This window comes from Chiloscyllium plagiosum, chromosome 25, assembly GCF_004010195.1.
Source record: "Chiloscyllium plagiosum isolate BGI_BamShark_2017 chromosome 25, ASM401019v2, whole genome shotgun sequence".
Taxonomy (NCBI): domain Eukaryota; kingdom Metazoa; phylum Chordata; class Chondrichthyes; order Orectolobiformes; family Hemiscylliidae; genus Chiloscyllium; species Chiloscyllium plagiosum.
Genome location: NC_057734.1, coordinates 35,418,298 through 35,434,715, shown reverse-complemented (window position 1 = coordinate 35,434,715; position 16,418 = coordinate 35,418,298).

Here is a 16,418-nt window from a genome sequence, read left to right as displayed (position 1 = left end):
TCCCTCTTTCAGCTCAGAGTAGGTGCAACTGTCTATCTGATCGTTTGTTGTGTTTCTTCCGTGAGGTTGTTGTCCTTCAATGTGGTTTCTAATGCCGCTAGGAAACCCTTCTTGTCAGCGTCTCGGTAATTGAAATTTAGTCCTTTAACTAGTTCCCAATTTTTCTGTATCTGATAGGGTTCGGTCTGAGAAGTTCTTTATCAATGCCCCTGTGTTATCGGTTTTGTCTTTGTTTGGGAGTTTGTCAAGTTTTTTCTTCAGGTCCCGATTTTTCTTTTTCTGTGTTTGTCGTTGTTTGGTGTTTATGACTCGTTCTACCGCATCTGTCCATTCTTGATTTGTTGCTTGTTTGAATAACGGTTTTTGGCGCGCAATTTCCTGGTTGTATTTTCGAAGTCTGTGGTGGGCGTCATTGATTAGTTCTCGGAGCATTCTGCGGCCATTTCGTTCTGTTAAACTTCTGGCTTGAGGTGTTTTAATCGGCGGTTTGTATTGAAGACATTTTGGCAGTAGCTGTTTTCTCAAACATTCATGCAGGAAATACAGTTGTTTGCGGGTGGAACTCTCTCGGATGGCATTCCTTTCCCATCTTTGGGCAAGTTGTAGCGTGTTGCGCCCATAGGTTTTTGCAAGGTTTGTGAAGGTTTGTAGCTCAGGTTGAGGTTTAGGGTGTAGGTTTGCTCGCTGAGCTGTAGGTTTGATATTAGCGTTATGCTGGAAAAGCACAGTAGGTCAGGCAGCATCCAAGGAGCAGGAAAATCGATGTTTCAGGCAAAAGCCCTTCATTGTCCCTGATGATGGTCTTTTGCCCTAAATGTCGATTTTCCTGCTTCTCGGATGCTGCCTGACCCACTGTGCTTTTCCAGCACAACTCTAAGATTGCAGCTGACGTACTTCCACACTCCCTCCCACAATAAATCCGCCCTCACTGAAATGAATAACTTCAGCTTTTCGCTGACATCCAGCTCCACCAAGCTAAATATGTCTTTGGGCTTACCCTTACTCAGTTGCCAGAAACAAGCAGTGTTTATGGCCCTGCAACCCTTACCTTCAGCTTCACTAAAGAATTTGTGCTCCCACGTTTCTTCCCAACCCCTCAATATCCCAAATCAGAGACAGAAACTGTCTCATTTTCTCAACTCCACAGAACTGCTTCTGCGTCCTGACTCCAACTCCTAGCTGTTTACTTATGCCCAGAAACTCTCCCTCAGTTTGTTCTGACGGGACAGATCAATGCAACAGCTCTTGATCTCTTTGCTGCAGAACATTTAAAATTAGCTGTCCTAACATGGAGTTTGCTCCTGTCTCCATCTCCTTCTCCAACTATCTGTGACTCTGGAAGTACTTTTCAACTAGTCCTCAGCTGTTCTGAGTGACCTATTGAAACTCTAGCAGTAATCTATGTTTCTATCACAGAGCAGAATTGATTATTGCTACCCAGTTACTCTAGGAAATCTCTGTACTCCTGAAACTTACAATATTGCTATTTTTAACAGAATGCTTGCTTTCAGTACAAAGACTGCTTAACAAAAAGAAAGGTTCTTCATAACCTTCACTTTCAAATCCTGTTATGCCTGTGTCTCCTCCTATCTGTGTTGCCACCATCAGTCTCTACAGCTTTGAAATATCTGCTTTCAATTCTGCCCTTTTCGCATCTCAGATTTTAATCACTTCTCCACTGACCACTATGCTTTTCACTATCTTGACCCTAGGCTGTGGAATTGCTGCCTTCTCCATATCTGCGCCACTTCCTACTTTTTTAAATTGCTTCTTAAAATTTAGCTCTTTCATCAAATGCTTGGTCACCTGTCATGGTCTTCCTTCTGTGCCTTGGTGTCAAAAAAACCTGAAAATATTTTTGATAGAATTTATCAAATGTTTTTGATATGGTTTACCACCTTGAATGAACTGTATACTGTAAATGCAAGTTGTTCTTGATGATGAATAAGACGAAAAATGTCGATGGCCAAGTTCGGAGTACTTTGCTAGTTTTGCTAAATCATGTTGTCACCTCTCAAACTGGGTCCATTTTTCTGAGATCTCTGTTTGAATTCCTCAAATTATATTTCCACTCCTGTCACAGCACTATATTGGCTCTCTTCAAGGTCATAAGTGTCTCATGGCCTGAGGGCATGAAGAAAAATGCCAAAGAAAACTACATTTTCTTCTGTATTTTTATATTTATATTCGTTTTCTTCTTAACAGAAAGGACACTCTTGCTAGATTCATAAAATGGTTGAGGCTGATCACATGATCATATTTCCAGAAGCTTTTGAATCCCCTGCATCATATTCCTATTCCAGCTAAAGACACAAAGCCGAACGGTATGGAGATGAAACAAAAGCAGAAATTGCTGGAAAAGCTGGCAGCAACTGTGGAGAGAAGTCAGAGTGAACACTTCCGGTCAAATGATCCTTCTGTTCTGAGGAACATGAACTCTGCTTTCGCTCCATAGATGCTGCCCAGCTTTCCAACAATTTATATTTTTGTTGGTGATATCCAGCACCAGCAATTATTTCAGTTTTTTTAACAAGGCGATGAGTTGTCTGTTCCAGCCAGCTCCTGATAGAAGAAACCATCAAGACAAATTGTGCTAAAACAAGTGTGATTGGTTTTACAGATAGCTGACACCTCACAATGGAAACCTGAATGGGAAAGGTTAAGCCATTCTTTTAGCTGAGCAACCTTCCAACCAGCTCACTGTCTTGAGACCTCAGCACCTAAAATATGTCCTTGTCTTATGACAAATCTGGGCTTATTGATTTGCTAAGCACACAACTTTGGGAGTCTACATTGCTGTTTGACCTCCAGAGAGAAAGCAGGACCCCAGACTGTGTTAGCAGTCAGTCTCGGACCCTCCATCTCTATTTTCAAATCTCTGGCTGAAGACAAGTCTACTTTAATTGCAAGAAGAAAAAAAACTATTGGATCTACCTCACCTAGGAAATTATCATGGACATTAGGAAGTTTAAATGCACTTGAACTATTTTTAATGCCTCTGAATTTATTTAAAAAACCTGCAATTTATTACCTATCTCCTTTCCCATTCTGACTTCCTTAATTTCTCAGAGCTTATGTGTGGGTTTATTTCAGAAATCAGAATCTGAACACGGAAGTTTGGAAACAGCCTACCTCAGTAAGGCAAAAGTGAGGACTGCAGATGCTGGAAACCAGAATTTAGATCAGAGTGGGTGCTGGAAAAGCACAGCAGGTCAGGCAATATTTGAGGAGCAGGAAAATCGATGTTTCAGGCAAAAGCCCTTCATCACTACCTCAGTAAAGAACAGGATTAAATCGAACAATACCTTGCTGTCTCAGTCTTAAGAATGGAAACTGCAATCGTAATTTAAATTCACCCCAATTTTACCTTTGTCTGTTACAAATGACATTCAATACAAAGGTAAAATTGCCCTTCTCCATCTATCTGCAGCCTTTTGATAGAGCTGACCATATCATCCTCTTCTAAGGCCTCTCCACTACTATTGAGGTGATAACACCCTGTTCCATCCTTTTCTGTTTAGGTTTAGTCAAAGAAATGCCTGAAATTGAAATGAACATGTGAATTAGGAGCAGGAATGGGCCACTCAGCCCCTTGAGCCTGCTGTGCCGTTCAATAAGGTTATGGCTGGTCTGACTGTAACCACAGCTCCACATTCCCAACTACCCAAAAGTACCTTTCCACCCCTTGTTTATCAAGAATCTATCTACCTCTGCCTTAAAAATATTTAAAGATTCTGAATCGACCATCTTTTGAGAAAGACATTTCCAAAGAATCATGACCACTGGAGAGGAAAAAAAATCATATATCATTCTCGTTAATCTTTTCTGAACAACTTCTAATGCATATACATTCTCCCTTAAATAAGGAGACCAAAGCTGTACACAATAATCTAAATTATTGGTCTCATCAATGCCCTGTATAACTGAAGCATACCCTTTCTATTTTTCAATTCCCCTCACAATAAATTATAACATTCATTAGCTTTCCTGTATCTGCAGCTTTCCTGCAGTTTGCTCTATTGGCACACTAACCATTTGAAATTTATGCTTTAGAACATATAGATGCCTCAGCATTTGAGAGCTCTATAATCTCTTCTCAAACCCACAGTTGTAACTCTGATGTTACTTAAGTGTCTGTCTTTAGCACTCTGCTATTTCACATCTCCATGATATCCTTAGCCGACATCATCCAAGAGCATAACAACAGATTCCACTGGTTTGTTTGTGATAAACAGTTTCACCTCAGCGCCAGCACTTTTGATTCCCCCATAATCACTAAATTGTCAGACTGCTTGTCTGACATCAAGTGACAGATGAGCAGAAATTTCCTACATTGAAATATTGGAAATTCTGAAACCATTGTCTTTATTTGCCTCCACAAGTTCTGCTCCTTCACCTCTAACACGATCCTTCTTCTTGATAACTGTCTGAGGCTACACCTGACTTTGAACCAGAGAAGAATTTTCAAACATGTATCTTCGTTATTACTTGGACTGGTTTTTTCCAGATCTATAACATCTCTGGATCCAGCAAACCCCCCACCCCACACCTCTTTCCTTCTGCACACACCGCATTCCCCCCCCCCCCATGCAAATCTCCTCCCCACCCTTGCCACCTCATCTTCTTCTATTATCTTTGCGTTTGACTTTTCCAATTCTACTGAGCCTCCTAGGTTATACCCTCCACAATTTCTTTTTGTGTCCTAACTGAAGCTATGTTCACCCATCAGTCTTTCAGCCATAAGACCTTTCAAGATATCTGTACTCTTCTGAAGCTGTCCTTTTGAGCATCCTCGATTTTACACATTCCATCATGGATAAGACTAAGACTTCTACCTAAGCCTCTTTGCATATCTACCTCTCTTCCCTCCTTTATGCCACTTGTTATAGACTACCTCTTTGACAGGGTTTTTGATCACCGGTCCTAAAATCATCTTATGTGGCTTGTTATCAGGCTATATTTAATCATTGTTGTATAAAGCATCATGAAATATCTTACTGTATTAAATATTCCATATAAAAAACACTATTTGATGTTGGTAGCCAAACTTAGCATCAAACATGGCAATCAGTTATAGCAGGATCAAATAAAGAAGGAAGACTTCTTAATTGTTCCTCAAGTTGTACCTACGTTGATTTTGAAAAAATGCACTCTATTTTAATATTGACCCAAGGACCCGAGGGCACAGCCTTAGGATTAAGGGCAGACCTTTTAGAATGGAGATAAGGAGAAACGTCTTCAGCCAGAGAGTGGTGAATCTATGGAATTCACTGCCACAGAAGGCTGTGGAGGCCAGGTCATTGAGTGTATTTAACACAGAGTTAGATAGATTCCTGATTATCAAGGGGATCAAGGGTTATGGGGAGAAAGCAGGAGAATGGGGTTGAGAAACTTATTAGCCATGATTGAATAGTGGAGCAGACTCAATGGGCTGAATGGCCTAATTTCTGCTCCTGTGTCTTATGATCTTATGGACATTTTTATATTTTTTTGCACCATATTTATGAATTTTCTAATTGAGATTTCCAATCTATGCCGAACCCTAGACAATTTAAGTACTCCAGCAGGGACCATAATTAAAACTAACTAAACAAATTGGATGTGGGATTATTCCCCATCTGGTTTTCTTTAAAATAATTTCATACTCTTCATTCTGAAGTAAGCCCAAGAAATAAAAAAAAAATTATTTGTATAAAAACATTCTGGTTATCTAACCATTTTTGCAACAAATGCAATACTTTTGAAACGTAGGCACTGTTGTATTGCTAGAAATGTGTCAGTCAATTTGTGCATAGCAAGGCCTCAGAAATATCAGTGTTAAAGCCAAGATAATCTGTTTTACTGATGTAGTTTGAGGGATAAATTTTAACCATCATACCAGAAAGAACTCTTTTATCTTTCTTTGAAGGGAGCCACTGTTTTTTTTTAATCTGTGAAGGTAAGTGGGGTCACATTTTAATCTCTCATCTGACAGACAATGCCATCATCAGTGCAGCACTTTCTTAGCATGGTCTTGCTGTGGGTCAACCTGGATTTTCTGTTCAAGTTTCTGGCATGGAAGATGAAGCCACAACCTTCTAACTGCTCGGTAAGCTTGTTACTTACTGAACAGTTGAACTGATACCAATGCAAACAGGATGCAGAAGAGTAATTTACTCAGTAGCATTCTAAATCCAACTCCACATTGACAATTGCCTGAGGGTGGAATCGAACTTGGGTCCCTGGCGCTGAGAGGCAGCAATCCTCACTACTGAGCCACCATGCCGTACATTACTAATACACAATTAATACAAATTGTTTTAACAGTACATTGCATAAAATTATCTTAGAAGGAAAATTATTTTATGTTAACAAAATATTAAGGTAAGGAAAAAGGCAACCAAGTATTCAATTCCAAATTTACAAAACAAAAATAAATGAGGAAATGTTTAGAGATATAAAGACAAGTCATTCCTCTGTGTTAAGTTCTCCTTCATAATTATAATGCTTTTACAGTTTATCAAAAGTATAGCTCTTGATAAATGTATTATTATTCTAACTTTGCACTGAAAGTAGGTTTCAAGCCACTTGATCAAATTGTAGATGTTATGGAAAGCTTTAACTAAAATGTTTTTGCTCAATCTCCTATTCAATTTTAACAGAAATGTGAAAAGAAAGAAGCCATTTTAATAATGTATTATATTTCAGAAATTCCTCTCTGCAAGCATTGTAATGAACAGAATACTTTGCCCACATATAGTTTCTGAAACATTTATTTCTTGAGTCCTAAATGGATCTTGTACTTAAAATTTTGATTGCAGAAAGATCTAATTTCATCTACTGTTTCTGAAAGTGGTGAATACTAATGTTACCTAGAAAGCTAAGTTGTTTCTCTTTCACTTTGTATCTAATTATTTATAAAGAACAGCTTGCATTTATACAGTGCTTTTAATGACAAAGGAATCCTAAAGTTATTTCACAGAGACTTCATAGAATTCCTTCAGTGTGGAAGCAGGCCATTCAGCCGATCGAGTCTGCACTGAGCCTCCAAACAGCATCCCAAATGGATCCACCCCTACCCTATCCCTGTGACCCTCCATTTACCATGGCCAATCCACCTAACCTGCACATCTTTGGACTGTAGGAGGAAACTGGAGCACCTGGAGGAAGCCCACACAGACACAGACACAGCGACAATGTGCAAACTCCACATTGACAATTGCCTGAGGGTGGAATCGAACTTGGGTCCCTGGCGCTGAGAGGCAGCAATCCTAACTACTGAGCCACCATGCCGTACATTACTAATACACAATTAATACAAATTAAAACTTAGTAAACAAAGTGATCAGGAGGACATAGTTGAAGAGAAAGTTTGAAAGAGGCACTTTCAGAAACTGATGGATATGTAGAGGGGTCTGGGGATGGAATTCCAAAGCCTGGAAGCTAACCATCTAACTACACTACTGCCAACAGTGGAACAATGAGGGAAGGGATGCAAAAATGTTCTAAATGAACAAGGGCAGTAATTTTTAAAAGTACAGGAAGATATAGGTACTCATTTAAACTTATACTTTAACTAGTTCAGTGATTGACTAAACTACAAATAATTATAAAATGATATTTCTATGCTTGAAACCTAATGAGTTAAATAAATTACAACAAAGGTGGCAAGCGGGTGAGGTATTGCAACTGGAGCGTATGACAGCTGGTATCTACCAATGTGACCCATAGCAATCATAATTGCAATCAGTGTTTCCAATTTGAGGAACTTTGGCTTAGAGTTGATGAACAGTAATCTGAGCTTTGGACCATGAAATGCATCGGGGGGGCAGGAAGTCCCTCTAACATTTTGTTCCGGGGTAGTCACACCCTTTAGATTAAGTATATCAGATTTGGTCCATGGTCAGTGATATGAGGGTGTGACCACAGGTGAGGCTGGCATGAGGCTTTAGAAAGTAACGCTGAAGGTGACTCACGTTGTGCACTTGTCCAACATCTGTAACCATCCAGGAATTGTGTAGATTAAAGCAGAACTGTGGGGAGATGCTGGGATATTGTAGACTTCAGAACTTTAATAACTGTTCATGGATTGAGTGAATCAACAAAGATGAACTGTTCCACGTGGAAATAATGAATAATAACTCATAATAATAATGTGGACCAACTATTAAAGGACAAGGACAAACTTAAGTAGGAAATGAAAACAACTAGCCATGTTTTGGAAAGGTGGGAGTCAGGATTACATAGACAAAACTGCTTTGATGCCTGCAGGATAACCTGGATGCTTTATGCCATGATGGACAACTGTTTGCCCTACAAAAGAATTTAAAGAGTTAACTACAGGAAAGCTGTGTCTTCGAACACTCAGTTAAGGTCGAATGAAACAAGGAACAAAGAAGCTACTTCTGATAAGAAAGCAAGCTTCAGACGTAGTAATTTGGATGAAAGAATCTATTGAATCATCAATACTGTCATACCACAAGCTTGAAGGAGAGAAAATTGTAAAGGAATCTCAAACCGGAACAAGTCAGAAGCAGAACTTCAAAGAATTACAATGCACAAGGATCGAACCGTGGACACTTCCAGAAACAGACCACTGTTGGTGAAATTCTGGACAGATTCCACCATTACTCGGGTGATAGCCAAATTGGACTGTGAGGCTTAATTTGCTTACTTGAGGCGTCTTATTTTGGTTGTTATATGCAGTAAAGTTTAAAACATTGTTTTAGTACTTGATTTTCTACGAGATTTCTTTGTAAATAACTGAATTAAAGGTAACTTGTGGTGACTTGCCCACAGCAATGCAGAAATTAGCTACAGCACCTTGGTACAGGGACAATTCAAGTGTAAGAGTAAAAAGGAATGTTACAATAGCAGGAGATAGTAGTAGGGCAATAGATATTGTTCTCCATAGTTGATAGCATGAATCTCCAAGGCTGTGTTGATGCCTGGTGACAGAGTTAAGGTTATCTCTTCATGACTAAAGAGGAACTTTAGAGTGGGAGGGGAAAAATCCAGTTATTATAGTCCACAAAGCATCAACAACATTAGTAGAACTAATAAAGTGGTTCTGCTAAGGCAGTATGTACAGCCAGCAACTAAATTAAAGATCAGAACTGCAAAAATAATAATCTCTGGATTACAGTGTGAACCAAAGCCAAATTGTCATAAAGTACACAAGTACAGAGAGTTGAATGTGAGCTCAAAGATTAATGTAGGAGAAATGGACTTTCATTCATGGGACACTGGCACCGGTATTGTTCTGTACTCTTGGGATAGCCTTCACTTAAACTGTGTTGGCTTGTCTGTTCTGGCAAATTGTTGGTGAAAAGAGTTTAATGAGAAGTGAGAAACTGGATCTGAAATTCAGAGCTCAAACTTAAATAAAGTCAAGTATAAAGGTACAGAAATTGTTAACTATAGTGGACTGGAAAATGGTGGTTAAAAGATAAGACCGGTGACAAATAGATTACATTACATTACATTACATTACAGTGTGGAAACAGGCCCTTCGGCCCAACAAGTCCACACTGCCCCGCCGAAGCGCAACCCACCCATACCCCTACATTTACTCCTTACCTAACACTACGGGCAATTTAGCATGGCCAATTCACCTGACCTGCACATCTTTGGACTGTGGGAGGAAACCGGAGCACCCGGAGGAAACCCACGCAGACACGGGGAGAACGTGCAAACTCCACACAGTCAGTCGCCTGAGGCAGGAATTGAACCCGGGTCTCAGGCGCTGTGAGGCAGCAGTGCTAACCACTGTGCCACTGTGCCGCCCACGGTGGCAGACCTTTAAGGAGATATTTCAAACCTTCAGTAAAAGTACATTTCATTGAGAAAAAAAGACTATATGAGGTGGATGCTCCGTTTATCGCTAATTGAAAAGGTTAAGGATGGTATCAATTTGAAAATTAGATACTGTATACAATTAAATTGTAATTGTATTTGATAATTATTTTAGAGTTCTTTGAGGATGCATCAAGCAGGGTGGGCAAAGAAGAAGTAGATTAATTTAGAATATCTGATTGGCATGAACAAGTTGGACTGAAGGGTTTGTTTCTATGCTGTACATCTTTATGACTCTATAAACAAAAAATGACACGGGGGAACAGTCAATGAAGTGTATTTGGATTTCCAAAAAGCAATTATTAAGGTGTCATGAAAAGTTACTGGGCTGTTTGTTTTCCCTTTCCATTGAATGTAAAATAGCCCTGAATGTGTTTAGGACTATTTGAATATTTAGCTTGTCAACTTTGAATGGCAGATGTTACTTTAATGCACACACATTCATCTGATTTCTAAGCACATTCTGCAGGCCTCCAGTGTGGATTGCATTACATTACAGATTAATAACTTGTGACAGCTATTTTTGACAGAGCCGAGAAGGCTTCAGTGTTAAAGGAAGCCATTTAAACTGAAACTCAACAGTTCAACTATAAACCTTGATACAAATAAAAAAGATAAATAACATTTTGCTGTAATGTTCTAAAATTTAAAATCTTTTATATATTTTAGTGCTGCTCCATATTGTCATTATGAAGCTTCTGTCATGGGAGATTAAACGGTTGGTCAGCCTTAGTTAATTGAATCTTTCTTTGATACAGTTGATTAATCTGTTTAGCAGCATGTTTTTGTTTGTCATGTCTGGGTTTCTCAAAATGAAGCACATTATCATTTCAAATGTAATTTTCTCAGAATTAACAGAGGATATTTAACTGAATTTTGAAATTCATAACTGTAACTGCTTTAATTGGTAGTAGAAGATGAAGCTATTATTAGGGCCTAGGTTATGTGAAAATGGCACAGAGGCGAGATTGAATCAGCATATTCGAACGAGAGCATCCATCACTGTGACAGTGAAGGCATTGCATTAAGGAGGACCCAAGTGAGACTGCTTATGCTCAAGCCTGTTATCTGGCACAATCACATCCACAAACATATCGATCAGACAAGCATGTATAGCTGAACCAACTCAACTTCTCACAAATAAAGAAGTATTATATCCATTTTATCCCATATATTCATAAATTTGTCCTGAGATTCTTCCTTCTTTTGTTTTTGCAGTGTAGAAAGTATAGATTGTTAGTAGTTTTTGCTACTAACTACTTGTTTTCAAAAGTAATGAAACCTTCCATATGATTCAGGATAAACTAGAATCACTAGTCCAAGATTAATAGGGAATAGTAACATAGTCACCACTATTTACAATGTAATCACAGTAGGTTCTTTCCACTTCACCACAGTGTAGTGACGGATCAAATGTTTATTGTGATGGGTATATACTAAGAGGTTGTTTAAGGCACACACCACATTGTTAAGTGTATGGGAAATTGGAAAGCAAAACCTTTCCATCAAACCTGTGTCTTGGATCTGCACAGTGGTTGACTTATTACTGAGTAACTGCGCTGAGACTTGTTCAGAATGCTGCATCTAGCAGTCTTCGGTCATTGGGTAGGTTTAGACTTTGTATGAATATAGAATGTGAATGTTAGCAAATCTCTAGCTTGCCTTATTACTGTTCTGGCTATTATTTCTGTGGAAGTGAATGGAAATAAAGATAGCAAGGATTGTAAACAGATTGGTGATTCATTAGTGATCATTTTACATAATTGCTCAAAGTTAGGATTAACCCCAAACACAAACTGCTTCCTTTTGTGTATCCTTCTTATTGATTTCCTCTAAGAATGAGATTCACAGTAAATTTTAATTTACTTTCAAATGCATTTTCTGAAGGTGGTAATCAATTTACAATGTCCACAAACCAATTAGCAGTTATGTTATAAAGCTGTGCAAAGGTCATGTCAGCTGACATATGGCACAGATTAATTTGTCTCATAATTATACGAAAGAAGATTACAAAAGACTTTGTAACCATTGGCTTAGGTGCAGTGGTCAAATGCACTATTTGTCACACCATACTTTTAGGAAGACAGCAGAAATACACCTCCCTGTAGAGTTTACAACCACACATACACAGCATGTATGTAATAGTGTAGAGCTATATATTAGATACACTGAGGGAGCAATGATGATAACTCAGGAATAATTTCCAGAAACAAAGTCTTGATATTAAAACAAATTCTGAATCGTGAAAATAAAATTATGATCACTGAATTAATCAGTTAAAAGTAAACAAGTTAACTTCGAAAATACTTGAAATAAATGGACAATTCTGGAAAATGTAAGTTATATGTCATATGGGAGGTAATGGCATACTGGTATTGCCCCTAGGAAAAAGTGAGGACTGCAGATGCTGGAGTACCAGAGTTGAAAAATGTGGTGCTGGAAAAACACAGCAGGCCAGGCAGCATCCGAGGAGCAGGAGAATCGACGTTTTGGGCATAAGCACTTCTTCAGGAATGTCGGTATTGTCCCTAGCCTGTTAATTCAGAGACCCAGATAATGTTCTAGGCTCGTGGGTTTGAATCCCATCGCTGCTGACCGTGAAACCATTCTCAATCTTTGGGGGGAAATCCCATCTGATTCACTACTGTCCTTTAGGGAAGGAAACTGCCATTCTTACCTGGTCTGGCCTATATGTGACTCCAGACCCAATATGGTTGACTCTTAACTGCCTTCTGTGCAATTAGGGATGGCAACAAATACCGGCCTAATGATGCCCTCATCCTGTGAATTAACTTAAAAAAAAACAAAATGCCAGTTTTACATTGTTGCGTTAATTAATAAAACACTTTAAAATGATGGCAGTTAGATTAGTTGAAATGTAATATGAAAAATTAGCATATTAATTCGATAGCAAGGCAGTAGCTTAGTTAACTATATTTCATGTAGGAATAGACTACATAGTTATGCTTCATTGATCTACCCAAGTATGTAATTTAATGTGCATACCTATAAATAAATGATTTATTTGACTCTTAACCTGAAAGAAAATTAGCTGGTAAGATATTTTTAAAGTGCTCAATTTGAGCCAGAGTCATATTGTATCACATTCTCAGAAATAAAATTTTAAAAAAGTAGAAAAATATCAGTTGGATAACAGAAAAGAAGGCATTTAACTATTAATTTTCCTAAAATGCTGACAAACTTAACAGGGAAGCAACTGAATTAATGGCTGTTTGTACTTATAACAGTAATAGAAATAGTTTACAAAGTACACCCATAGGATGTACAGCAGCACCATCTCTTCTTCCTCTTTATCATTTTAATCCAAACTTAAAAACGATAAAAATTTGCTATGACATCATTATTACATTTGATTTGTAATACCATAATGAAAACAATGCTCAAGGCGTTTTCTATCTCTATGCTGTACTTAAACTACTTCAACTTCATGTTAAAAAGATTTTAAAAATATTATTGGAGAATATCCTGCAATTTGAGATGTGAGTAGAAATTTATAAACATTTGGTCATATAATGGTATTTGCAAAAGTGGCATAAATTTAATTTTCTTGCCGTTATCAACTACAGTCATTTTAGATTTTCTTACAGTGAAAGCTCAAAGGCTTAAAATGGGTCTTATGTGGCACTTTTGTCTTAGGTACATAAAATTATCAATGACAAACAAAATTAAATTCCATGAATACTGTTACATAGAGTCATAGAGTGATACAGCTTGGAAACAGACGCTTTGGTCCAACCAGTCCTTGCCAAACATAATCTCAAACAAGACTAGTCCCACCTGCTTGCTCCCAGTCTATATTCCTCCAAACTTTTCCTATTCATGTATTTATCCAGTTGGTTTTTAAACATTGTAATTGTACCCACATGCACCATTTCCACAAGGACATGGTAGTGGGTCAGAATTTTAAAATATTATGTAAAATGGTCTAGATTTTAATGAATTCAAAACCTTTCCACTTGCTGAGAATTATAGTTGGGCCTAATGTGTTCATTGGGTTTTAAGTTGTTGTCTGCTATTTGGTTTTTCAGGTTGAGGATTGGGAATCCATGATCTCAAGATTGGGGTCATGTCCTAAAGATCCATAAGTTGCCTCATCATGACCTTCTTTTCTCCTGGTCAAAGTTGAACCTACAGATCTCTGGGTTTGACTTTTAATTAGAACACTGCTTGATAATTAGATAAAGGTTTGTGCTCCCCTAGTATTTAATCTGCTCTTTGTAGAATTATTTTTTGTTAAAAGCAAACCACTTCTTTCTCCTTTCAGTTTTTGTCAGAACCCTGATCCTTGCTTATTGTTCATTTTTGGAATTCAAATAACATAATTAAACTGAAACTGCAGGGGTGCTGTTAAACTGCCCTTTAATGTTCACAATAGGTTGAAATTAATGTGATATCCCTGATGAGCTTTCTGTTGTATAAAGCAGTTGGGACCGGAAAGTGCTATCTGGCATCACAAGAGAAGCTTCACCTATTGGAATATAAAGAACTGATCTTGGGAGGAGCTAACCAGTCCTATTTCTGATTGTGTGCTTATTACCCATTGCACTCTCAACTACCTTCTCCCCAGGCCCACCCCCCACCCCCCACCCCACCTATTTACCTCTCCATCCCCGAGGCTCCCAGCCCAAAATGTCGATTCCCCTGCTCCTCAGGTGCTGCTGTGCTTTTCCAGCAACACACTCTCAACTCTGATCTCCAGAATCTGCGGACTTCATGGTCTCCTGCTTGTTATAAATGCTGAGTAGCAATGTTTTAGTACCTATAATATGAACTTACCCTTAATGTTGAAACTGATGTCTCACAAGTAACTATGTTTTAGCTCAATTATATGTTATTTGAATTCCATGAATAAACAACAAATAAGGCTCTGAGATCTCTAACAATCTATTACGTAATATGTAATAAACCTGGATGTAGGTTTGTTCACTGAGCTGGAAAGTTCATTTCCAGACGTTTCATCACCCTACTAGGTAATATCTTCAGTGGAACTCTTGGCGAAGCACTACTGATGATTCCTGCTTTCTATTTATATGTTTGGGTTTCTTTGGATTGGTGATGTCATTTCCTGTGGTGATGTCATTTCCTGTTCGTTTTCTCAGGTGGTGATAGATGGGGTCTAACTCGATGTGGTTGCTGATAGAGTTCCAGTTGGAATGTCATGCTTCTAGGAATTCTCGTGCATGTCTCTGTTTCGCTTGTCCTAGGATGAATGTGTTGTCCCAGTCGAAGTGGTATCCTTCCTTACCTATATGTAAGGATACTAGTGAGAGAGGGTCATGTCATTTTGTGGCTAATTGATGTACATGTATCCTGGTGGCTAGTTTTCTGTCTGTTTGCTCAATGCAGTGTTTGTTACAGTTCTTGCACGGTATTTTGTAAATAACATTAGTTTTGCTTGTTGTCTGTATAGAGTTTCTTTTAGCTCAAAACATCAGCTAATGAACTTGAAAAACCCTATACAGACAGCGAGCAGAACTAATGTCATTTACAAAATACTGTATAAGAACTGTAACAAACACTACATTGGACAAACAGGCAGAAAACTAGCCACCAGGATACTTGACCATCAACTAGCCACAAAACAACATGACCCTCCCTCACTAGTATCTTTACATGCAGACAAGGAAGGACACCACTTCGACTGTGACAACACATTCATCCTAGGACACGTCAAACAGAGACATGCACAAGAATTCCTGGAAGCATGACATTCCAACCAGAATTCTATCAACAAACACATGGAGTTAGACCCCAGCTACCACTTTCTGAGAAAAAGAACAGGAAATGACTTTACAACAGGAAATGATATCACCAACCCCAAAGAAACCCAAACATATAAATAGAAAGCAGGAATCATCAGTAGTGTTTCGCCTGGAGGCAAAGATGTTACCTAGTAACATCTGGAAATGAATCTCCAAGCTCAGCGAGCAAACCTACATCCAGAATCTCAACCTGAGCTACAAATCTTCTCAAAACTTGCTATGTAATAAACCTATTCATTGTTCTTCAAGTTCACATATATCTCCTGTCAAAGGTATTATATGGGCATCCTTTCCCACTTATAATCAGACTAATATCATCAAGGAGCTACAAATCTACACACCATATTTCAGCTTATATCTGACATTAAAAATTGGTGGTAGAGGTGAGGACTGGTCAATTATTGAATTCTTTACCTGGATGGACTGCAGAAGTGCCTACCATCTGGTACCCAAAATCATGAATAATTTTGTTCTGTGCTCTAGTTTGTTTTATTTCAAGTTCTTGATACTGAACCTAATGCAAACCCTTAATTAAACATTAAACTGTGAGTGCGGTGCAGGCATTTTCAAATCTCTGGATCCACACAATTTCAACCGATAAAATTGACAAGCAATCTTGGTGCATATAGGGCTTCATTACCAGGATGCCATGGGCAAGAATGCTATGACTACAAACAGGTGGCAAGTTGGGTTGTTTAACAGTAATAACAAAATGCAAGGGACAAGAAGCAACACTTCACATTGGACTTGCTGCACATGTACACTGTTATATTGATAGAAAACAAGTGGTGAACATAGTTG